The following is a 10958-nucleotide window of genomic DNA, read 5'->3' as shown; positions in this document are numbered from 1 at the left end:
TGTTAACAAGTACTTCCTAATAACCAAAAAAAAAAAAAAAAAAGTATCCTTGTTGTATTCCCCGCCCCCATATCAGGCTGAAAATGCTGTGCCATGGAGAAAAACTAAGAAAACTCAACAAGCTTCAAGATGTATAGTAATATAAATTTTTTAAGACTTTCATTTTCATCCCTTTAATGAAAAACCAGTGGATACAGAAGATAATAGGACACAATGAGAAGAAAGCAGAGCTATTTTCCACGTAAAGTCATGGCTGAAGTGGAGAGTGTAGAATATTTACTCAGATCTATGCTATTTCCATCACTAAATACACCTTTTGTCCACAACACAAGCCCTGTGGCTGTATTTGTCAGCCTCCTTTACATACTTTGTAGAAGTTGTAACATCTTGGTTTGGATAAATAGCTGATAAAATTAATTGGTAAAGTTTGAAAGTGTCACAGAATTGTTTAATATAAAAGTTATTTAGCAATTCACATGAATAATTCTAACAGTTTTCAACAGTAACATATTTACCAATAGGCTGAGTGTTTGAAATCAGATTATTAGAGAAGATAATTAATGACCACTTTATTGACTGAAAAATTTATTGCCATTTCATAGTTAAGACTGAAAAATTTATTGCCATTTCATAGTTATTTAAAATTCAGGTTAAGAAAATGCTCAAAGGATGATAATGGATTTCATTTCTATCTTTTTAAGTATCACCAAACTAGGAATAACATCATTAAATTACATATTATAAAAAATTATAATTAATCCCAGAACCATAGGGAGGTAGAGATATCATAAACGGACAATTTAAACTTCTTCCCTGTGAGAAACTTTTTGATTTGCACAAAAGTACAAGGTAATTAGTGTATTGAAATTAAATTTCATTCTGTTGGAAAAGGTTAAAGTAGTATTTTTTTTTATCCTGTTAGCCATTACAGCTCATGTCCTGACCATTTACCTTTAATCATTTTTATCTCCTGTACTAATAGTGAGAAAAAAATTAATCATCCTCTAAACTCATTGCTTCATATATTTAGTACTGTATGATGTACTGTATAAACTTCTAACATTATATAGATTACCAGCTTGATCTTAAAATACCGTGTAATATTAACTTACTCTTTGCTTACTCTGGTTAAACTTTTCTGTGTTGGTAATTAACATAGTTATCTCCATTCATGTGTATTTACTTACTGATGGAAGTCACCTTGGTTAGCCTACAGTATCCATGGATACCAGGCAGATCAGGGATTCCAGGCTGAGTAACTTCAGAATTGAAAGTCAACACCTCTTATCCAAACTATCATCATTGAAGTGTTTGCAAAGACATGCCAATGTTAACTTAGCAGATTTAACCTAAAGTGGAGGGAAAAAGATTCAAAAGCTAATTTAACATGCTTTCTAAGAAGCTGGTATTTTCTCACTTTTGGAGAGGTAATTTCATGACAACCTGGAAGAAATGAAAATGGATTTGTCATTATACATATCTTTTTTGACAAGATTGTATTGACAGTCTTTTTTTTTTTAATAAAGATTTTATTTATCATTGTGCACAGGAATGGGGGGAGAGGCAGAATCATCACTGAGCAGGGGGCCTGACCTGGGGCTAGATCTCAATCCCACTGGGATCATGACCTGAGCCGAAGGCAGGTGGTTAACCCTACTGAGCCACACAGGCACCCTGACCATGTGTCTTCTAAAATATAATCTTGAAATCAAAATTTAGAAGAATTCTAAAAATTGCAAGATACTATAAAGAAATTTTTCTAGCTCAAAAGACAGATCTATTTAAATCTTTATGCTTAATTTAAAGCTGTGGGTGCATATGCATACATGTATATGTAAATTTCTATTACAATACTTAAATATTTCCTAGATGTAGTTGTTAACCTAAATCTTGAAACAGGAAGAATTTGACTTAATTCAGTGAAATATCCACACTCTTTTTGAAGTTTGAACCTAATTTTTAGAACACCATGTAATACTTAGGGCAAAACAAGTTTCTGGGGAGGTATGTACTTTTTTTTTTTTTTTTTTTTCCACTCCTAAACCAATCGAGTATGAAGAAAGCCGAAAATTAATGAAAGTCATGTAGGTTGAAGGTAAGTGGGGAATATTTAAATTGAATTATGCCATGAATAGACTATAGGTACAACACTTTAAAATTTCTCACACTAGCTTAATAACCTCTGTGATTTCTGGTATTTTCTCCCATTTATCAACAATTGGTGATGACAAAGGCAAGTTAAGGTTTTTCTGGTACTATGGAAGATAAAATATTGCTTCACAGCATCATTATAAGGTCCAGCCCTGGAAACAGCCAGCCCTGCTAGTGTACAATAGATAGGTAAGTAGTGCTGTATCCAGGGTGGAATATTATACAGCAATGAGAGTGAATGGACTACAACTCTGTGTACTGACATGGATGAACTGGACAAATAAGACTAATTCAGCTACAACAAAGTAGATGCTTTGTGATTGAATTTACATTTTATTTATTTTTTAAAGACTTATTTACTCACTTACTTTAGAGAGAGAGAACATAGGTGAATGTGAACAGGGTGGAGAAGGAGAGAAGTAGACTCCTGTTGAGTGTAGAACTGACCTGGGGCTTGATCTCACAACTCTGAGATCATGACCTGATCAGAAATCAACAGCAGGACACTCAACCGACTGAGCCACCCAGGCAGCCCTTACATAAATTTTAAATAAGGCAACTATGATATTTTGAGGTAAAGAATACCTATTGTAAAATTTACTGATTTAACCATTTTTAAGTGTATGCTTCAGTGTCAATAAGTAAATTCATCATGTGCAATAATCACCACTCTCCATTTCCAAAACTTTTTACTATTCTAAATAGCTCTGTGCTCGTGAAACAGTATATCCCCCAATCTCACACAGCCCCTAGTAAACTCTATTCTGCTTTTTGTCTCTGAATTCCTGTGTTCTAGGGACTTCATGTAAGTGCTAGCACACAATATTTGATCTTTTGTGTCTGGCTTGTTTCACTTAGCATAGTGTTTTTAAGTTTCAGCTCTGTCATGGCATGTTACCAGAATTTAATTATTTTTATGGCTGAATAATATTACATTGTGTATATATGTATAAATAATTGAAAATTTTGAGACCTGGCAGGATAAATTTTCCAGCTTTGTTTCTGTGGAGGCATGAGATCTTGGAGCCTTCTAGTCCACTATTCTGATGTCACCCTACAAGGCAAATATGGTTTTAAGTATCAGCCTCTTGGTTACCTTTGCAGAGGACAAAGGTTAAGTTTGAAATTCCATATGCTACTGATGTTTCTGCTGTCCTGATAATGGGCTACTTTTTTTCTCCATAAGTGATATTTTATAGACCTGTCACCTCGGCATTAAATCATAGAATTGGACACGTTTGTGCAATTTTCTTGTTTTACTTCAATGATATCTTTTTCAATTAAACTTGATTTTTGATTTTTCTTAAGTAGGCTCCATTCCAGCATGGAGCTCACTTGGGGCCTGAACTCATGACCCTAAGATCATGACCTGAGTGGAAATCAAGAGTTGAACACACAACTGACTGAGCCACCAAGGCACCCCAAAGGAAACTTTAAAAATAATTTATCTACGCAGCAATAAAAAGGAACAAAGTAATGATGATGCTTACAAGAACATAGATGAATCTAAAAGCATTAGGCCAAATGAAGGAATATAGATACAAATGGATATATAATATGTGATTCAATTCCTATAACATTCTCAAAAAGACAAATGGGAGCAAAGACCAGATCTGTGGCCATCAATTGTTCAGTATTCTTAAGTGACCTATCACCTGTAATTACTATCAAATGGAAGAGTTTCCAGGGCATCAAGAACCAAACATGAAGAAGAATGAACCCCTGCTTTTATATGATGTTTTCCATTTCTTTTGCTCATATATTGGTTGCCCCTCTTCTCATAGTAACCTCTCACAGATCCTTGAAGATAAAACTCTCTTCTTCTTGTCTGATGCTGCTCCTCCCTGTAAGCCTCCCTAGTCAGGCAGTACTACTCTCAGGTCAGGATCTCCATCATTGTGCCTCACTCCCTACCTCTTGAACCCGTGTTGCTTTGTTCACACATGTAAGAAGCCAGAGAACTGAAGAATTGGAACTCTTGGCAACCTCAACCCATGGTTCTTGCAAGTTACCAAACAATTCTAGGGCAAACGTTGAGAGATGCAAGTTTTACATCTTTTTCAGAATTTCACACACGATGAGTTTCCATTCAACTACTGTGAATCCTTGCTTATTGCCCCATACTACCTAGCTCCCTTCCCTTTTCTGTATCCATTGGCGTTCCCTGTATTTTTCAAATCAACTGTGTATACACATTTTTCTTTTAGGTCTCCCTAAACCAAGACAGGTACTTAGCACGCATATCCTGTTAACACCATGCTCTTCTGAAAGCTAAAATTGTGGTATGTGTTCTTCTGAAAGCATTCATCATAAGAACATTAAGTCTCTTGTTTCCTCCTTTTTCACCTTCCAAGTCCCAGAAGCAGTTTGTATATAATGGGCACTTGATTAAAAAGTCCTAATTGATTAATCTCAAGCACCTGAAACTGGTTTTCCTGTTTCTTTTTTTAAGAGCCATACTGCTTCATGGAGAGGAAACTAGATTCTCAAAAGATCCAAATGAGAAGCAAACTTGTTTAAAAGGGCATGCAGAATCTAGGGAGAAGGATAGAAAACAGAAAGGAGGATATTAATTCTGGAGACGAATGTCAGCATGAATTGAGATTTTTATGAACTTAGAAATGTGGTTTCATATACCTGGATTATACCACTCCCTAAATTGGAGTTTTGATGTTGCTTTAGTCTAAATGGTTAGTAGGCAGAGAAAATGCTTTAGCTATCAGGCATCATCCAGACAGATGTTTCCTGTCAGGGACAAATATTTTTGGAGGTACTCTAACACATTTGTGGAAGCAGCTGGCCTGGGTGTGTTTACAATTTGTAATAAACTGGGCAACTTAAAATGTGACATCATGTTAAGGCAGAAAAATGCCATATAATTTTTTTGACTTTCACTGAGAACAGAGAAGAATATGAACATGTCTTTAAACAGTGTTCTTAAAGGGCAATTCACTTCATTTGAATGAAATTAGGTCAAAGATACAAGAGATGTAAATATCAAGAGACTTGGCAAGGCAAAATATTGGTGGGGGAGGCTCTGAGGTGAGAAAGGAGTCATTTTCTAGGATTCAGCTGTTTGATCTTGAGGAAATCCATGGGTATTGGACAAGTCTGGTGATATAGGAGTTGTGTGTGTGTGTGTGGGGGGGGGGTTGGAATCCATACTCCTTCAATCTGTCCTGCATAACACTTTTCTAAATTGGATCCTGATTTTAGAACTAAGAAAGTGAACACATGTTTTATGTCACATGGAGATAGGACTTCAAACTGTTTTTGTGTTCTTAAATTTATGAACTGCTGAGTAGGCACATGGAAATAGAAAAGCAAATCCAAAGAGACACACTTACAATAATGTTGACCAGCTAAATTAAATACTGCTTGTTCAAGCAGTAGACTTGATACTCTTAAGGTCTGTATTAAATGCAGTTTCAGGGATCCCTGGGTGGCGCAGCGGTTTGGCGCCTGCCTTTGGCCCAGGGCGCGATCCTGGAGACCCAGGATCGAATCCCACGTCGGGCTCCCGGTGCATGGAGCCTGCTTCTCCCTCTGCCTGTGTCTCTGCCTCTCTCTCTCTCACTGTGTGCCTATCATAAATAAATAAAAAAAAAAAAATAAATAAATGCAGTTTCAGAGAAAAGTCATTTTATGAGTCACCTTTTGTACTCCGTATCATCCCTCATCCCTACTACACACAGAAAAACGTAATTATTAAATTCTTTAAATACTGTGTCCTGATGTGTGTTCCTAGGTGTAACAAAAAAAATTGATCCATGTTCAAATATGTTTGAGAACATTATTTAAAAAATCAATATTTCCCCTACATAACTTTCTGCTCCTTTAGTAATGTTATATTAGGAGTTGGCAAATTGGCCAGAATGGGCCAAATCCAGCCAATCATCTGTTGTTACAAATGCAGGTTTAGTGGAACACAGTAATACCTATTCGTTGATATATGACCTGTGGCTGCTTTCATGTTACAATGACAGAGCTTGTGACAGAATGTGACAAAGACTTTATGGCTTTTGAAGCTGAAAATATTGTCTGGCCCTTTTCAAAAAAAAAAATATCTTACCCCTGGGCTTAGAAGATAGTATGTAATACATACTGTGGTGTATATAGTATATAATTCTCATAATCAGTTGAGCATAAAATATTCCTCACACATTTTGTAGCTTTAATGTTTTGTGGAATAGCGTATAGAATACAGTATTCTAGTGTTTGCTCAGCTCTTTGTTCTCTATTTTTCAGTGAGATTTGGTCATCCATAAACACAAAACTCTGAGGTTATTTTGAAGAAGTGGGAGGAACATAATGCAGCACTTGTAATAGAAAATACCCTTGGAGACCTCACTGGTTTTTCAACAGTAATATAAAATAATAGCTGGTGGTAATTTCTTAGAGATGAAGCCATCAAAAGTATCTTTTAAAAATATTTTTAATACATTCAGTTTATTTGGTTCTCTTGTAGGTTTGCATCATGATTTTTCACGAGCTGAGCAAAAATTATTCTTTCTGCACAGAGGGATAATAGTTGCTCTCAATGTACTTAAATTACTATTTTTATGTTAGAAGATAAACTTGTAGAATACATGCTTATTTTGATACTTGATCAATTTTACCTTTTAGTTTTATGTCAAATGTTCTGTAAATTAGAATAAATTATGTAAATATAAGTAAAAATTTAACTTTATTTAATAAAATCCAACTGTCATTTTTTTAACGATTTTATTTATTTATTCATGACAGACAGAGAGAGAGAGGCAGAGACACAGGCAGAGGGAGAAGCAGGCTCCATGCAGGGAGCCTGACATGGGACTCAATTCCGGGTCTCCAGGAACACACCCCAGGCTGAAGGTGGCGCTAAACCACTGGGCCACCTGGGCTGCCCTGTGATTTTTAATAGCCTATTAAGGATGAGTTGTCCTTGTTGAAAACAAAAGGGAAATGCATTGAGGTTTCTCAATATTTTCTTTATTAAAGTATCATCAAAAAAATAACATTTTAGATAATTAAGAAAAAAAGTCTCACAGGTTTTTTTTTTAAGATTATTTATTTATTTATTCATGAGAGTCAGAGAGAGAGAGAGGGAGGGAGGGGCAGAGATACAGGCAGAGGGAGGAGAAGCAGGCTCCATGCAGGGAGCCCAACGTGGGACCCGATCCCTCATCCCTCATCTCCAGGATCCACACCCTGGGCCAAAGGCAGCGCCAAACCACTGAACCACCGGGGCTGCCCAGTCTCACAGTTTTTAAGACCTATATATCATTCCTTTTTAAATGGAGGTATAATTGAAATAACATGGTTTCAGGTGTATGATGTAAGGATTTAATATGTAAATGTATGGCAAATGATACAATAAGTCCAGTTAACCATCATCATACAGTTTTTTTTTTGTGTTGAGAACTTTCAAGAGCCACTCTACTTTTAATTATGCAATACAGTGGTATTAACTATAGCTACCATATTGCATATTACATCTCCATGACTTATTTTATACATGGAAACATAACATTTGACCCCCTTTGCCCATTTACCCCCCAATGTCCACCTCAGGCAGCCATCAATCTATTTTCTCTATCCATGAGCTCAGTTTTTGCTGGTTTAACATTCCAGATACGAGTGAGATCATATAATAATTATCTTTGTCTGAGTTGCATGTAGCATAATGCCCTCCAGGTCCAATCATGCATCCATGTTGTTGCAAAGAGCAAGATTTCATTCTTTTTTGTGGATGAATAATAACACACACAGACATTTTCTTTATTCAACCATTAGTGGACATTTAGGTTGTTTCTAGGTGTTTGAAATGTGTTTGTCTCATAATGCTCTTCTCATGCTAAAGTGTAAATACCTTTGTAGATTAAAAATATCCTTCAGTATTTTAATAGGATTATTCACCAGTGCTTATGCATCAAACACTATGTTGTGTGCTTTATATAATTGACATACACATTGAGTTCTAGTGTTAATTCCATTTCACAGATGGGACTATTAAAACTGAGAAAAAAAGTGTACAGTGACCTATAGCTGCCACATGGTACAGCTGGGAATCAGAGGTCTGTGGGACTCTTAACCACAACGTTGCAGCTCCCTCATTACTACTCTATGGGGTGAATATATCATCATCTAATGAATACAGTAACGTTGGACGATTCAGTTCAAAATTTTCTCTGTTACAAATAGGAGTATGTTAAACCTTTGTGATCTCTGAGCACATGCATAAGCTAAGCCAAATTTCTGTTTGGAATTCATAGAAAATACATACTTCTAAGACTTGACAAATACTACTGAATTGTATTCTGAGCACCATCTACCATTTTTTATAGACTCTTCCTCTGTATTATGCCCAGAGTTAGATATGTTTGATAGGTGGAACAGAACTCTCATTACATTTGTATGTTCTTGGTAAGTAATTAAAGTGAGCATACCTTTTGATTCTACCATTTATACTTAGATTTCTCTCTCCTTAATTTTGCTTTCTACTGAGTTATTTTTTTAACTTGATTAGTATGAGGTATTTGTATAATAAGATTATTGTGCTTTTCCCTTGTATATATTTATATAGTTTTTATCTTTTATTTTTTGTACATGATATTTGTGTTTTTATTTTTTGATGTGTGCAAGTTTTATGTAGTTAAATCCATTAATCACTTTGTTTTATGGAATTTTCTTTTGGTGTCATTATCATAAAATAGTCCCTACTGTTAAATTTCTAAAAAATCCTCTTTTACACTTCAATGTTTTCATGGGCTCATTACTTACATTAAAATCCTTAATTAACATGTACTTTATCTCCAAAACTGGTTTACATAGAGCTGTTTTTTCCCTACATGGGTAATATTTATTAAATTATCTCTATGTTCCCCATGGGTAAGAAATGCCATATTTATCATGTACGAACTCTGTTCTGTTATCCTGAATCCTTTTACTTAATTCTTTATTCATTTAGCAAACGTTGTAAACTGATTTAAATATCTCAGGAATTGTAGTTGGACTAGTGAATTTGAAAGAAAAGGAAGCATGTGATTAAAAGGGAGCCTATTACTAGCTAGTATGTTAGACAAATGAGTTCAGGACAGTGTTAATGCTATGATAGAGGTAAACTATGATACAGGTAAGAGGATACCATCTTACTGGTAGTGTGTAAAGAGTTCTAAAGACTTACCAGGAGAATTGATGAACCGTACACCTAAAAGTTCTTGAACTGAGTGGCAAGATGAAAGTGGCATTTCTGGAAGAAGGAATGGCATATGTCAAGACATGGACGTTTGAAATACCAGTCTTTACTCACAGAGCTACAAATATACATCTGGAGCAATACCTCTGTGGGTGTGAAATGTGTAAGGGAGAGTTAGAGGCAGAACAGGGGCAGGACAGTGAATAATTGTGTTTGCTAAGCACTTTACCCTGAAATTCTGAGGAAGCCACTGAGTTTTCTTTTTCCCCAAGGGGTTTGTATAATAATAACCTTTTAGAAAGGTTAATTTGGGAAGGGGGTGGGGCTCTTGCAGCCATGGCTTCTCTTGGGGGTCCTTGACATTTCCTCCTCTCTGCTCTCTCCCTCTTTGTCTGGCATGGGATGACTAATCCAGGAGTTAAAGACCTAATTTTGCTGTGTGGCCAGATTTCCTTATGCTTACTCTTCTTCCTTCAATTATTTCTCTGACTACCTCATGGTTTAATTCATTTAAATCATCCCACGTATATCTGAAAGAAGAAGAAAAGAATGAGAACAGACAAAAAAAAAAAGGCACAGGGTGAAAAGGTCAGCAGATACATAGAAAATGTTCTATAACCTCACCAGGAAATGACATGGAGAAAACTCTAAGAGCACATTTATCAGGTGATAGGTGAGACCTGGAAGTTTAAGCAGTGGTCGTGAACTTGGGGCTGATGAAGATTTACTGCTTGAAAATGAGAGTCAGACATCTTTTAATGCATCATGCAGAGCAGCAGCAAAGAGCGGAAACTTGCCTAAGCCTTTAACCAAAATTTCACCATCTGCTGAGTAGCCCATGCAGAAGGAGGATCTTTTTTTTTTTTTTAAGACTTTATTTATTCATGAGACACAGAGAGAGAGGCATAGACCTAGGCAGAGGGAGAAGCAGGCTCCCTCCGGGGAGCCTGATGTGGGTCTAGATCTCAAGACCCCGGGATCATGACCTGAGCCAAAGACAGATGTTCAACCACTGAGCCACTCAGGCGCCCCACCGAGGTGGTTCTTGATCTACCTGAAGAGCCTCTCGAAACAGCCGAACAAGTAGTTGTTGCTCTCCGATGTCCAAGTGGAAGTGTTCTGAGAAGATTTTAAGTTTTGCAGTTCACAGTTCTTATTTGACTGGATGATGAAAATTTGATACCACACATATCCCTATATGCCTTTTCCACTTTCTTTCCCAGAAGGCCTCTGGAAGCAGAGGGTCACTGGTCATTACAGGACACAGGAATAACTGTGGATACTGTTCGCAGTGTGGAAGACAGCAGAGCAACTAATTCAGTTAGGAGAACTACCTGTTCTCCATAAAATCAGTTATGCCATGACCTCATGGGACAATACAGGATTCACGTTGAAATGATACCATACCTTGATTGAGCTCAAGGTAGTAAACACTTTAACGTTGATATCCTGGGGAATATATAGATGTAAAGGATTATAAAAGGATTGCTCTCTGCATATGATAGTTATTGGAATGTGCCGTCTTAAAATGTACCACATGAAAACTATATAAAAATGTGTACAGAAAGGAAATGATTTGTATTGTTTCCTAGCTGACCTCATTTATCACTATGTTGAGAAAGTTCTAGGA

At 36.3% G+C, this 10958-nt stretch overlaps 1 pseudogene; it reads left to right on the top strand.

Annotated features, from left to right (window-relative positions):
* Window positions 1-9730: 9730 nt before the first annotated feature.
* On the top strand, window positions 9731-10675 carry LOC100686280 (annotated as a pseudogene).
* Window positions 10676-10958: the final 283 nt, after the last annotated feature.

This window comes from Canis lupus, chromosome X (genome assembly GCF_011100685.1).
Source record: "Canis lupus familiaris isolate Mischka breed German Shepherd chromosome X, alternate assembly UU_Cfam_GSD_1.0, whole genome shotgun sequence".
Taxonomy (NCBI): domain Eukaryota; kingdom Metazoa; phylum Chordata; class Mammalia; order Carnivora; family Canidae; genus Canis; species Canis lupus.
The sequence above is the reverse complement of the archived record's forward strand: the minus strand, read 5'-3'. Positions and strand labels throughout refer to the sequence as shown.